General features: G+C 45.6%; 1 long non-coding RNA gene across 1 annotated transcript in view; it reads right to left on the bottom strand.

The window, feature by feature from the left end:
• The window catches only part of LOC113582221, a 41,473-nt gene that overhangs the window by 1,956 nt on the left and 23,918 nt on the right, over positions 1 to 15,599 (bottom strand). The window lies entirely within an intron of this gene.

Genomic DNA, 15,599 nt, shown 5'->3' with positions numbered 1-15,599 from the left:
CCCAGAGCAAGGTGAGCATGTGCACTTCCTCTTTGTCTGACTGCTTCGTCAGCTTCCTGTCTGGTCCCTTCGAGCAATTTCTGTGTGAAGATGCATTCAGCCCAAGCAGCCCAGCTAGATGGCTCGATTTTCCCACTGAGATTAATGACCTGAGCTCTGTTAAGAAGCTCCATTATGGCCTGCCCCTCACACTCCCTGAGTACAAACATGCAATACTGCCGAGGCGTGGCAGACACCATACATCGACCCAGCCACCGCGATCGCTCCCGTCAACCCTTCAGCCGAACCGTACCAGTCCATTCCTACCACGCGACGGAGCAGAGATGGAAGAAATGAGCACAGCGGAGGACTTGCTTGACGAAGAGAACAGAGGAGCACAAGTATTCTCGAGGAGGAGGAAACGCCGCCGCTCATAAGCCTGAGCTCAGGCTGCCCTCCCGGCTGCCTGCGGCAGACTGGCACACAGGCCAAGAGGAAGATAAGGCAGAGCGGGGAAGAGGGGAGAGGCAGAAGCAAGCGCATCGTTTCTTTACTTATTACCACGGCGACAGCCCATTTGTCTCCATCTACCACACCACAGGAAACATGGCTGCAACCGACCGCAGCAGGACGGCACAGGAGAAGGAAGGTGAGTGGCCGTACTGTTGGTTAGAACGTGTCGTTTACCAGCAACAATGACGGATCGCTTGGCTTTTGTACACAAGAGGGTGTTACATACGCACAGAAGCACCTTGAACTTTCCTGGGAGAATTGAATGAACCTGGAGGGGTTAAGCCATGTTTAAAAACAAAACAAATAAGCAAAAAGAAGAAAAAAACAAAACAAAACAAAACCACCTCACTCACACTTTGGCCTCAAGGCGAAGGACACACCAAACTGATACTGAAAAACTAACAAGCAGCCGATGATCACCTTCCACCAGCTCAGTGCCGCACCTCGTCACCCGTGCCTGTGTTTTCACTCAAACACACCAATCAGACCTCAGCTGATGGATGACACGCATGTACACTCTGCACCCGAGCAAGAGAAAACAACTCAAAAGAAAAAACAGCTTCTTCCAGAAGGTGCAGGTTTCTTAGCGAATATAGTGAGTGTACCGAGTTCAGACTCCTGCTTCTTCTTGAGCTTCTTCCTGCATGCAGTTTAAAATTTAGACTGAACCACCATCAGAAACACAGACACTGATTTGATGTGCAGAATCGGCCAAAACAGTGCTGATGAACAACTACAGCAAAGTGCTAACACGCCGCCCGGGCGAGGGTCAGTCACTGACACCATCCACCAGCCACCAGTCTGGTGAGTGTGTCTTAAGCCTAAGGCTTAAGGGCAGGGCAGTGAAGATGAACCAACAGGCATCAGCTTCTCTGCTGCATGTGCGTCACAGGGCCTACTCTAACACTCTCTTGCTCTGTGGCTTGGGGTGGGGGTGGCCTGTTCTTTGGGCGTGGGGGGGGTGTTGGGGGTGTGGGGACTGTCCAGCTGCGAGGGTGACCCCAGGGACAGGCAATGCAGTGGTGTGTACACGCCTGCAGACACCTATGAATAGCTGAATTCACAGAAGGTCCGGATGGAACAACCAAGCTTCCGCAATCAGCCACAGGGAGCTGGCATGAGCCAGGCATGTGCTGTTATTGTTTGTTCTTTGGGTTGTTTTTTTGGTTGGTTTTTTTTTTTTTTTTTTGTTGAGTCAATTGTACTTGTTGACACACCTGTGAATTGATGGGTTTGCGCGCAGACAAAAAACACAAAACAAGGAAATGATGGCTGAAGACTACAATTTTTCCCCCTGACATTAAATCATTAAATATTCCCACTGTTAAAAGGAACATCCAGCGTTACCTCACTACTACTCAAACTGACAAAATTTAGAAAATGAAGAGAATAATCCACAGGTTGTGCTGTGGAGGCAGCTGGAGACAGGTGTGAACACAGTGCTGTCAAAGCCTCCAGAGCTCATCGGGTAGAGGTCATAACCAGACAAGAACAAGGTTGCTGGAAGTGCCACCGGTTAAACAGGTTGTACTGAGGGGACCAAGCCACTCATTGTATACATGTAGCAGCTATGCATTACTTGTAAATTTGGTATTGTGAATGCACCATTGTCCGTTAAAGAGAAGTATAGCACATTCACCCCTCAATCCGGCCTCAGGTGAGCCAGAGAAAACAATACATACTGAATAATGCTTTGGCACACTGAGAAATTTCTCACATGCCTTGCATTTGTCACTAGTTAACATCTGATTAAAATCGGCACAGGTCTGCATAAAAAGTTCTCCCTTTTTCTGCTTCCCATTTCAAGGTCCAACGGCTGAATTCGCTCAGCTCAGAGCAGTGTGCCATGTCCTGCTTGTGGTCCTGCTACAGAGGAAAACAACAACAACAACTCCACACACCTTTTAAGGTGCCTATCAATAGCATGCACGAGCAAACAGATGTCGGACAACTTCACTGACGGAAAGCTCAAGACTCCTGAGTGAAAGAGGCTGTGCTGATGGCCAGGCCTGGTTAGCACTGAGCACAGTGATTGGCAAACACAGAAAATGCAGAAAGGACACAGTCCACCACTTACAGCCTACCAGTCAGCCAGCCACCTCAGGGCCCCCATCTGCTCAGGGCCCTCGTGCTGCCACATCACTTTACACTCCAGTTCTGAGTCCCTTTACACTGGTGGCAAATCGATGGTGCAGCGGCCCAAGAGGAAGAGCGAGAGGAGGATGTCTGCACCCAGCTGAGCCGTACCATGAGCTGAGCTCGGGGCAGAGCTAAGCAGCGAGAGGGATGGTAGTAGACAGGCACGTTCTTCTTATAATGTGTCTGTCAGTCATTCTGTAAAAGGAGGAGAACGGAAAAGTTCCTGCATGAGTCGTAGTTACAAAGCGGTAAAGTCCACCTAACATTTCAACATCCCTGAGTCGTTAAGTGATACAAGGCAAAGGGATGTTATCTGTGGCTTCTCTGTATATCCATAAAAATAAACTATTAGTCTCATCAGGAATGGGAAGCACGCCAACGTGACTCCTCTCCTCCAACACAGACAAGAAGGAAGAAACAAGGAAAGAGCAGCTATGAAAGAAATCAGTTACGATGGAAACCGATTTCAGCAACAGCGTTACAATGTGTTTCCACCCTGCGGTGTGTACGCCAACGGTGGGCAAGATGGAGCAGTGCTGACTAGGGTGGTGATGCGGTGATGCTTAGAAATAGTCTGGTGCTCTTCAATCAAATCACGGCTGGTCAGAGCCCAGCAGCGAGGGAGAAAACTGCACACTGTGTAGGACTGCGACTCAGGTTTGGTGAACCCAGTCAGCAGCGTGAAGCAAGCCCAATCACGCAGTGTCTGCATGAAGCTCTGATTTATTACATATTCAATCTCCATTTATAACCCCACAGACAGATGTGCGCACGCACATGCATGCGAAACACTAAAAACTACAACAAATCTTGCAGCATGAATCCATGAGCACATTTGTAATCCAGAGACAAAACGCTGCCACGGACCTCTACACTCTATAACCGATCTGTATTTAATAAAGTAAATTATTTGAAAGTAATTTGTCCATAAATTTGAGGCTGATTTGAAAGTCTGTTGTGTGAGGAGTAGTTGTGTATTAGGGGGAAAAAGAAAGAAGCATGAACTAACTTAAAAAAATGTGCCAACTTCACGCTTGCTAAGAGTATCAAAGTAGGCAAAGACCAAGCAGTACTAGATGTCAAATGTCACATTCAGCCAATCAAAAGAAACAGGTGACTCGTTATAGCATTTCTGCTTTTTTCCCTCCCCCCACACATGCGCACACACGGACACAGATGACGAGATGCGCCGATACCTGCACGAACGGCCTCTTAAAAGAGGAGAGGAGGCTCCATTCAGAAAGTTGCAGAAACTACTTTCTGCTGACTAGAGCCTTTATTCCGAGTAGCAGCCCTCCAGGAAAGTGAAGCAACAACATGGCTGGTGCCTAAATTACCACGGCATCACAAGCCTGCCGGTGGATTAATTAGCTTCATCACATGACACGCTGCAATGATATTATAGAGGATGCTAGTCTTTGCCAGCAGACTCGGCACACGGTAGAGTCAAGTGCTCATTTAACTCAGTAATTCTATAAATACACGGCTAATGCTCTCTCATGCCCTTGAGTCTACATTTCATTCAGGAACACATTAATCGATACCGGTGCTATTAAAGGATTCAGCTTGATCTGGTAGGTAGGAAACTCTAAACCTTTATTTTGAAAAGACCTGCAACGAATGAGGAAGACCTGCTCTATTTGGTCATGTGGAATCGAACAAAGTTCCAGAAATGTATGGCACAAAGTGGATAAAAAATGAGCGGCACGACACTAACCTGGTTTGGGGGGGGGGGGGGGGTGTACAGCTTTTTATCTCTGCAATAGTCAATAACAAAGATGCAAATTGGTTATCACTGCAACATCTCATTGTTGGACAGGTTTGAATAATTCCTTAAAAAATTGACATGTGGACCTCTTATTTGTGCATCATCTCCGTGGTGCAGAAGTGGCAGTATATCTTTTGAAACCTCTGATCCCTTCCGTTGGGATTTGAATTTCACCTCAGGATGCAGGCGGTCAGTGGTGAGCGAAACGGAGGTGACAAGCTATTTGTACGTTTTTTTCCTGTACATGTCCGTGTCCTGACTGACCCTGGAACAGGGGAGAGATTTGTGCATTTTTCCAGACAGGAAGATGTCTACATCCTGACTGACCCTGGAACAGGGAAGAGGCACTGCCTGGCCATCAGTGAGGAGATCAATCACTCAGGAGGGTGAACAACCTTCGGTTCGCCTGCACTTGTCTGCTTCAGGCTTTTGCGGACAAACAGTTCCATGTAATAAAGGGCTTTTTCACAGCCATAGGAGAGCTTCACCACACAAAGCCTTTTAAAATCACCGGGTTCCATTATAAAATCAATTACTGCGGGGGTGCTTAGAAGGCCCCTACAACCCTTCTAAAAGCCAAATAGCATCACAGAAGCCACTGCAAGGTCAGTCATGCTGAGCACACTGAGACTAGAAATCCTTCTCAAAAACCACTGCTAGAGACTTCTCTGTCCGCCTGAGCCTCAGTGCCGAGTCATCTCGAACCACTGCCTGAGGGCTTAAAGCATCTACTGACAGAATCAGATCAGCAGCACAGCCTTGATACAGGACTACCTAGAGCACAGCTTAACACTTGTGGGCTTGTCAGTTTAACCTTTCAGGCAGATTCTAAAGGAAATATTTCCTAACCCAAATGCTGTTAATAAGAAGCACAAGGTATCGCGCAACAGCCAGAGCCATCCATGCACACGAGCTTACGCTGGTTACGGGCGCATCATCCGTTTCTGGCCAACCAGAAATCGGCCACTTATGCAGATACCCAGTTTGGCCACGCCTGGCTGCGTTACCTTGGGCTGCGTGGGGCAGCGGGCGGCCAGGCGCTGCAGCTGGTCCGAGGCTTGACTGCAGGAGAGGAGGTGAGAGCAGCAGGCCGTGCGACCAAGCCTCTTCATCAGTGAAGAGATGATACCGCAGCCACAGCCACACATGGACTTGCTCGTCAGACGCTAACGAGTCAGGCCAACGCTGAGGGTTCGATGCCTGCTTCCCCCAAGGAGTGGAAGACGCAGGGGTGGTGATGGGTCAACTTCTCAACTCAGGTTCCTCGAGTTTAGAGGGCTGGGGGAGGTTCAGGCCGACGCGCGTGGGGAAACCCGTGCTAGCGGCGACTTCACCAATGGCTTTCCGTGAAGTTCAAATCGGACAGCGATATCCAGGCAAAGGCGATGCCGACAGGGTCGTCCCATTAGTGGCTACTCGCTCCCGGTCACCTTCATATCACCTCTCTTCACGCCTAGTCCGACTCTCCTCAGCAACTTTGAACAGGTCTCCTCGATCCCAGCGTCCAGACGAGCAGGTTGGAGAGTAATGAGGCAAGGTATAGCGGACACCCAAAGCTCTGCAGCGTCCGTGTGGACTAGGCACCTGAAGCAGGCAGCGGATCTCCAACACTGTCTCCACAAAGCAGCCAGAGAGTCCTGCGTGTGTGTAAGGCCACATCTCCCTCCCTCCCTCCACTCAGCACTTAGCTGCTAGCAATGCTCTGTTACTTCCTACTCTCATTTCTCTCTCACTCCTCCCAACACACACACACACACACACACACACACACACACACACACACACACTCTTCCCAGCATCTTGTCGCACGGCCTCTCTCCAAGCCCCTCCCTCTCCCACTCTCTCTTTCTGTTCTCTTGCTGGCTCCACTCAACCACAATCAGGGATCGAGCCTCTACAGCCCGGCTCTGAAAAGAAGCAGCTCGTAAGGGCTTGATGACTGAGCAGACTGATGGTCATTTAAATTGCAACGTCCAAATACTTGCTGCAAATACCTTCATTTGTGTTAAGCCTCCAAATCATGGCATTCACACTAGTGAGCTCAATTATACAGAAAAGGGACTGTGGTATTAGCAAATAAAAAAAACAAACAAACTGTGACATAAGCCTGAATATACACACACACACACTTACATAAATGCAGACTATGCAAAGGGCTAGTGTTCAGCTACTGTTCATTAGAAGCTAAGGTATTCAGTACTTGAGACAGTACAACTCCCGAAAGAAAATGATGGTCAGACATTGCAGGAGAATGAATTACACACTATTGAACATTTACTCAACTGATTATGAAAGCCAGAGGCGAAACTGTCTGATTTTTCCAGAAGAAAGTACAAACTGGCAAAGGCCGACAGGTAAAGCAAGGCAGCTGGGGGCAGATCTGGTCACTTGATTCTTATCTCTGTTCTGTCTAGTGCTTCCTTCCTGCCTCCCAAGGGCAGCAAGTCCACATTCCTAATCTTTGGTGCTCAAGCATGATTAGCCCGTACACAGGGTCTCCCCAGTGCCTTGTGGGAAATATGCAAATTATCCAAGTCATCTGCCAGTCATGATGAGCTGATATGGAGAAATGGAAAACATTCGCCCCATTGGGTAACGAAGAGGAGAGTGTGCAGTAAATGTGGTTTCATTCTGGCCACATCAAGACAATTCAGCTCCAGGAATCCGGCCAGGCAGCTAAAAATAGCCTGAAAATAATAACCAGTCAGATCACCTTTCATGATGACAGATATCAACAAGACCTGGCACTCTGCAAGCCAGAGTTTGTCCAGGGAAGGACGGAAGTAAAGATGCTGCTTTGGACTGAATTAAGCCACACTGACGAAGAGGAAGAGGGTGTGATGGAGTTGGGAGCACAATGACTGAAGCACTTTGTGCTGCAGAGAGTGCCACAGGGGCTGTAACGGACACAGAACAGCTCCGTACAGCACGGTCTCAGTGGCACAAGGAGTTACGCAGCCAAGTGGAAATGACTTTGCACGATGCATCTGTACACCTCAGAGCGTAGCGTGCATCTAGCTCGCCTCTCTGTCTCTCCCCCACTCTTTCTCCCCTCCTCCACGCCCCCCCCCCCCATCTCTCTCTCTCCCACCCACCCCCCCAATCTCTTTCTCCCACTCTCTAACTCCCCGGCTACCTGTCAGTCTCTTCTGCTCAGTATGCAGCTAGTCAGGCGTGCTCAGCCAAGTGGCACACGCATGAATGCACACGCAGGCTGGAAATCACTTGAAATCGACTGCAGTTAGCAGTGTGAAAACTGAAAGGAGGAGAGAAGCAAACAGCACTTGCCCTTTGGATCTATCTTTTGATTAGAGAATAAAATAGGAGGGGAGAGGAGGAGACAGAGAGAGAGAGAGAGAGAGAGAGACAGAGAGAGAAATTATAGATTGTCAGTGGTGCTCCTTCTAGAGAAGGCAAGTTGAGCTAATTACCAGAATAGATGTAATCTTTCAGAAATATCAGCACACATGGAAGGTGAATGCAAACACAAAGCTGCCCTGGCATTACATTACTGATAGCCTTGTAAACCCCTCGTCTGGAATAATGAGCAACAGTCATCTAGCTCAAAGAGAAGTCCAGATACAAGTTCTTGTTGAAGCTCTTGAGAAAAGTCGAAGCTCTCTCAACCAAGGCCCCCTCCAACCTGTGTAGACAGAAGCTTAACTTTAAGAAGTCCTGGCACTGTGATTCACTGCAGTCCTGGTGACGGCTCATTTTAGCCCCAGCGCCAGTTAAACAGACCGAATCAACAAAGCCCTGGAATGCTAACAAAAAAATGAGTCCTATGGTGTGAAACAGTAACAGATAAAAACAAATGGACAGAATTCTGCGCCAATGCTTAATGATAACAGTTAGTCCTCTGGCCCTTTTTCTAACACACAATGGGCAACAGTAAAACAACAAAGGACGTGACAAAAATAAAATTTCGCCTGCCATCCTAAAACTCTCCACAAGGTGAGAAACTTTTTAGTCCGAGGGAAGGCAACACTTGAAGCTCTTAAAGCAATATGGTCCAAAACAGCAGCCACACTGACACAATGAGGCAAATAATGCCTCAAACAATAAACAAAACACTCAAAAACTGCAACCGAAAAACAAACACAAAACAAAACAGAAAGCAATGTAACAAAGCAAAGCAAACTGATGAATCCGACTACCTTTGGTGCACTTCCCACCTTAATCCTGTCTTTGAAATGAAAACATCATATATATCCATATACTGTTCTTCCACATTCTACAAAATAAAAATATTAATATAAAGCATTATTGCAAGTTTTATTTTTAAATGCCCACATGGATGAAGTAAGGTAAGTCCAAATATAGCATACTTAGCATTTAACGTAATATTAAATGTAAAGGTTGTACAAAATCAAAAACTAAAATAACTAATTACATAAAAGTAGGGAAATGGCTGATGTATTGCTGCAAGGGCTCAACTAATGATCAGATACCCTGTTCTGGATTCAAGATGTATTAATCCACGTAAACCTATTCTTCTGTCTCTGGCTGGTCAGATGGCTGGTGGTGTGTTTAACCATTATTTGACGACAAGGTTGAAGTTCATCGATATAATGGAGGTGTTCATCTCAGTTTCAGTGATTTGAATCTCTCCGGGCTCAGAGAAGGGTAGGCTGGGTGAAAGGCTGCACTGTTCATTATTTATGAAGATTGCTTTTCACTGTGTAAGCTCTCCGCCTTCCTATCGAACAGGGATAAAAGTCTCTGAGAATGTCTGTCTGACAGCCAGAGAAAGAGAGAGAGAGAGAGAGAGAGAGAGAGAGAGAGAGAGAGAGAGAGAGAGAGAGAGAGAGAGAGAAACAGTAGGACAGCAAACAAGATATGCAGTCTTGACTGTATCTGTCTTGAGTGTCACACAATGTTGTCTGGGTTTACTTTAGGGAATGGGATTAGCTCCAAACTCCAGTCATGCTTCCATACCTTCTCACAAGCCACAGATACCCAGCTGCACTTTATCACAACTATTAGCAAAACCATTCATTAGTGACGCAAAATTGGCTTTATTCTGATTAGAGGAACATTAGACACATGTACGAGTGTGAATTCTTCCTGAGCTATTTCATACATTTATTTGATTAATCTGTGAAAACAGCTTTTCTACTGAGTAAGATTAAGTCTTTTGATTCTTCCTGATGTGGAAGCATTGGGCAATACTCGCATCTTAATTTCAGGAACACCTACTACGACAACAGGAATAAAGACTAGTGAGAAAAAAAAGCTATAAAAAGGTCAACATTAGGAGAAAAGGCCGCAGACAGGAGACACAGGAAATGATGGAGGAGGAGACGATGGGGCAATTAATGCAGCAGAGAATCAGCAAAACATTTTGAGACCTGTCAAACCATCCCAGAGAGAGAGAAAGCGAGAGAACAAATGGCCCTGCACAGTCACCCTGGAAGCTTCTTTGAACACAGAAAAGACAGTGTCCAGTCTACAGGGGATGAATTAAAAGAAGCAATCTCTGTCTCTCTCACACACACACACACACACACACACACACACACACACAGATCCCCCAGTGTTCTACTGCAACAAAAGGTCATTTCATGTGTGAGATTTGAAATAACCGCATACATAGAAAAAAGCCAGAGGGAGAAAAAAAATACTCCAGCTAAGCCATTATTTTTCTTTCTTCACAACATTCATCGTTTCACACAGAGAGAGCCTCATGTAACCAGCAATGGGGATAAGCTCAACACTTCTCACCCCTGCGGCACAGGAACAAATGCAACAACAACAGCAGCAGTGCACGCACGCACACACACACACACACACAGCTGGTAAAGTACAGAGCGATATTTTGCCACAAAGAAAAATGAGGTGAAAATGGCTTAATGACCAAACCATCATTAAGAAAAGCAGAAGTAGTAGCCATTTGTGCTATTACTTTAATAATCATTTAAAAAATGTATTTCTAATTTCTAATACTGACAGGGTAAGAGAGATAGAGAGACGGACAGAGAGCAAGTTAATTATATAATATATTATATATATTACTTGTATCCATATGTTACATGTATCCGAACAGTTACATACATCTGAGTTTATACTGCCAACTAGAGGGCAGTGCTTGAATGACTAAAAGTAGAACGATTTGAAAACACATTAGCATTTAAGCTCCACAGAAAAGGTCATCGATGAAACTCAATCAATCCATCAATAAAGCAAGTAAATAAAATCAACAAAGAAGCTAAATTATACGGTGTGTTTAGCTTGCATGTACTCTGAGGAAATTACAATGCTGTACATTTCGCCGCCAAAAACCCAGTAATATTTAGGAGACAACAATTTTGCTAAGTGTATATTTTCTACAAAGACAACAATGCCTGTTTGGAGAACTGCAGGTTACGAACAACAAAAAAAATAGATCACACTCATAAGTATGTGTGACTAATGGCTCCTGCTCCCTCACCCACACCTTCATAGACAAAGGAAAAATTAGTTATGTACCAAAATGAAAAATGAAAAATCTTGGCCGAACCTGAAATTCAGGACATACTGGGCCAAAATCCGACACCTTTCTTTTTTAATCTGTTTTGGAAAAATAACATCTATTGGGCTCTGTGTACCATGGCTCAACACACTATTATCTTTGCAAATCCAACATCACTGACATGCGATGAATTCCATACTACTTCCATTGTACTTTTTTTGTTTTTTTGCCTTCTGTAAAAGTGCAACTACAGCTGGCAGCAGCGTGCTAACGGGGATCTTCCTGTTTGCGCCTGTACTTTTGCTGCATTCTGCAAACTGAGCAGGATGTTGTTTTCAAATGGTGTATCAGACCTTTAGTTGATAAATCCTTTGGTGTCATAGCTTACCTCCTCAAGAACCTCTGCATGTACAGAGTCCACAAACCACCTGTCTAATGTCCCTGGAAAAACCGTGAAATGGTTTCACATAGCTGACGGTCACAGTTGCTGCTCAAATTGTTTGATTCCGTCCACATTCACCGGTGCAGGAGGGGAAGAGAAAACAGCCGGCTCTTTTTTTTCCTATTAACTAAACTTTAGTACTTTAGAGTTTTTTTAGCTGCATTTTTGGTCAAAGGTTTTGGACACTTTCCTCTTTTGGACAAAAATGTTTGGTGCATCACTACCCAACATGTCTGCAACAGCATAGTCCAAGTCAAAGAGCCATGTCTGAGAAACTTGTGTGCTCCGAATATCTCTGAACAGAAAAGCGAAACATGCATGTTTAAAAACATGCCAGCCTGATTCATACAGACATGCAATGACCCTCAAAGGATGGCACAACCTCGCCAGCTGTGCCAGCCTTTCCTGAACAGATGGCTCAAGCCTCCCATTTTGTGGCCATACCCAGGCTGCCACACACAGAGGAGATGCCCACTGATGCCAAGAGGAACAAGGGGAGAGATTTGTGGTGGCACTGTGCCCATACAGGGATGGAGCAGGGGTGGCCCATAGCACACTGGCAGAGCGGAACCCCTAAAATAATTAGCCCTAATCACGATGACATGATCATCTGATCTTCCTTAGGAATTCAAGTACTACCTTTCAGAAAGACACAGAAAGCAGCACAAGCAGAGAGACAGTGAGAGACGACACAGATAAGAAAGAAGAGGTGGGGAGAGAGGAGAGAAAGAAAGTGAAAGTGCTACTGCAGACAGTCCCGTCAAGTCCACTTTATTTAACACACTGAAAAGATACCAAGCCAACACACTAATCAATATGCTCCATCAGACTGTCACAGTTAATCACCCTCGGCTTCAAAGGCCATTAACTACATGCTGTGAAATCAAACAAAGATCAAACCTCATGCCAAGCATCGCGCACTCAAACATGGCACAGTGGCATTACACAGTCCATTAGAATACACCATAACCTACATTACTAGTTACCACCCAAGCCAGCCAAGCATATATATATTCTTTGACATTTTCATAGAACACTGCGCCTGCCGGGTTAAGAAAATGTGCATTCGTCTTCATTTCAAACTGTGATTAAAAGCTTGGTGCCCAGGCGGCCAATGGATGGCTTTGCCCAGGTGAGCAGAGTGATCGCAGGCCCTGAGCCCAGGCTGCATGCCATTTATTTCCACTAACAGAAGGTCATGGCTTTCACTGCCCTCTAGTGGAATTCCACGACTATCACAAGTGTAACCAAGGTAACAATGCCCAACTCCAGTGAAACGGTATGTTGGAGTGTGAAATCACTGTTTCCTGTCCCCCGAGGGGACGGATGTGGGTGGGTTTACTGCCGACTCACTCTTTACTTCCTGTTTTGAAACTGCACTTCCAAAGCATGAATGAGAATGGTGACTGTTTACATTTGTGCAAAAGTTATTCAATGAACTTTTAGACAGACAGCATGAGCACACGAACACATTCACACATGGAAACACACCTTCACTCTTCTATTAATAACAGCTAACAGATGACCGCTTGGGTAAGTGAATGTGTCTAACCAAGTGCTCTGTTTCAGGTGTATGCAACATTGCAGTTATTTTGTCTGTGTGTGCATAAGCCTGTTGACATTGTGTTATCACAGCTCCAAAGAGGCAAGAAGTAGAGGAACACATTCAAATATGTGCACAGCAGTAGTACTTCAGCACCATATTGCATGCCATTACATCACTCTAGAGAACACACACACACCCACACACACAAAAAAATGCATGCACAAGCGTGCGTGCACACACACACACACACACACACACACCTCACTCAGAAATTCTGAGGGGGTTCACTAAGGGGAACCCTAAGAAGAACAAAAGAAGAGCACACAGCAACACATGCGCGCACACACCAACAAATAAATACACACCAACACAGTTGCACAACTACACGAAAGCTCCCCCTATTTTAATACATGTCTCTCTGTCTGTCTGGCAGCTGACACCAAATATACGCTGAATAAGGTGGACTGAGTATTGCACACATTTTATTAAACACTCAATGAATAGAGGCAGCATCACATCAGCATGGGAGGGACGTCAGCTCCTGAACTCTGGAGGGCAATTTCCACTCCTCCACCCTCAACAATGTGTGTGTGTGTGCGTGCGAGAGCGTGTCCTGTAGCTCACTTTAATTATTAAGAGGAGATGTTTGGGCGAGGACTACAGAAATGAGAGCGTGTGACAGAGCAGGGAAATAAAAGAAAAAGTCAACAAGAGAAAAAGGAAAAACACAACACACACAGACACAGATGACTGATGGCGGTTTCTTCTCTGTGCTTTACGCCTCACCCATGGGACTGCAACTGGTACGAATGTGATGCAGTAATGGAGACAGCTAAAAGTTAAAAGGAGAAGAAGAAATTCTAATGCAAAAAATAAATTTAAAAAAAGTCATGATCTCAATTCCTTTATCTATCTATTCTAGTTTATCAATGCCCCACCAACTGTACCACAAATTGTTACATATTTTCTAGCCAACTCAAAGGCACCGCAATGAATAATAATGAATAATAAATGTACATCTCATCAACAATGCATCACTGATGAATAATAAACATCTTTAAAGTTGTGCTAGATCCTCTCAACACACTGTGCAAACAAACAGCCTGGTTCAGCGAGTGCCTTTAATAGGCATTTGAAAGTGAAGCATGTGTAGACTTTGGGCCGTTTATCTGGGGGTGGACATGCACCACCAGAAGCTCTAGAGGGTGAAGTCAGGCTCAATGCATTATTCGTCCCTGATAAACCATTTCATTTTTAGCACCCTTCATTATCCCATTCCCTTTCTCTGCTTCCCCGTGCCTCTCCCCTGTAGATCATGGGTACTTCTTATTCTTCTGTAAGCTTTGTAGGCATTTTCCTCCATGTTTGTGTCACCCAATCCACATTTGTCTCTCTGTCTGTGTGTGTGTGTGTGTGTGTGTGTGTGTGGGTTTGTGTGTGTTGCTCTGCATGGTACTTTCCAGAGAGGCTGGTATCACCCAGACCTACAGACTCTGGCAGAGACCCCTTTAAATATTTATCAATGAATAGGCTGCCTCTCACAGAGTATCACTTTACCCTTAATTCACAAAAGCGTGATGAGCCATATATTATTTAAGGCAGCCTACCACCAGCACACGCACAATTCCCCAAAGTACAAATTTGCTCTCTTACTGCAAAACACGCAAGCGCACGCACACACACCCCCTGACTCAGTCAAGCACAAGTCACACTTAACACACTTCGAAGTGGCAATACTGGCAATACAATGACTGTTGTAACATAATTCGTACTACAAACATCGCACTGGCAATACAATGAGCATTGTAACACACTTCAAACTGGAAATACAATGAAAGTTGGGGGTGGAAGTAAAGCAAACAGGACTACTCGAGATGCGGCGGTGCAGCGAACCTTCCTGAAGGGGGGCGGTGGGTTTGATTTCTCATTTCCTTGCTTTGACAGGAACACAATGGAGCTCTGGACACCTCCCTCCCCTCCACTTTCTTCCCTGCTTCATCCTCCCTTTCATGCCATCCACGGCAACGGCCACAGCTTCCTGTTCCGCTCTCACAGAGGGAACGACGGCCTGCACGCTAGGACAGCGCGGGAGGTCGCCGCACAGGAAGCCGCCTGCAAAGAAGGGGGACTCATACGGCCTCCTAAGCCAAGTTCACGCTCTGCCTTCCGCCGATGGAGTCTATAAAGTCCACCAGGAGTGAAGTGGTGCATAGATAGACAGAACGCTAAACAAAGAGCTAGACAGAAAGTCAGACAGAGATGCCCGTGCCGATAAACCGGTGTGTAAAACAGATGTGGCTTAAACGCCGTATTAGCACAACACCCAGTCAGCAGAGTGGAAAATCTGAGGACAATTAAACTAAGGCTAAGTAAGTAATACCTGAGCACTTCCCTAATTCAACTCTGTGCCAGCAACCAAAGGCATAATCTGTTGTGGAGAAACTGCTTTGAGCCAAAGATATGTTTAACAAAGTAGAACACGGGTTGAGAATAAGTTGCTTCTTGTCTATATTAACTGCAGATGTTATGAAAAGCAAAAAGTGATTTTAGACCAACACTATCATTCTGGTAGGTCTGACTTTCCAAGATTTGTGACCGTACTATTATTGAAAAATCACAACAACAATTAATAAATGACATGGGCAAGGTGTCCCTGAACACACCGTACTGGCTGAAAAAGCTTATACTAGCCAAGGGAAATTCACAACAAAGAATAGCTGGCTATGAGTTTAAGGACTAGTCAGTGATTTTCAAAGAAGGT

This window comes from Electrophorus electricus, chromosome 9, assembly GCF_013358815.1.
Source record: "Electrophorus electricus isolate fEleEle1 chromosome 9, fEleEle1.pri, whole genome shotgun sequence".
NCBI lineage: Eukaryota > Metazoa > Chordata > Actinopteri > Gymnotiformes > Gymnotidae > Electrophorus > Electrophorus electricus.
The sequence above is the reverse complement of the archived record's forward strand: the minus strand, read 5'-3'. Positions and strand labels throughout refer to the sequence as shown.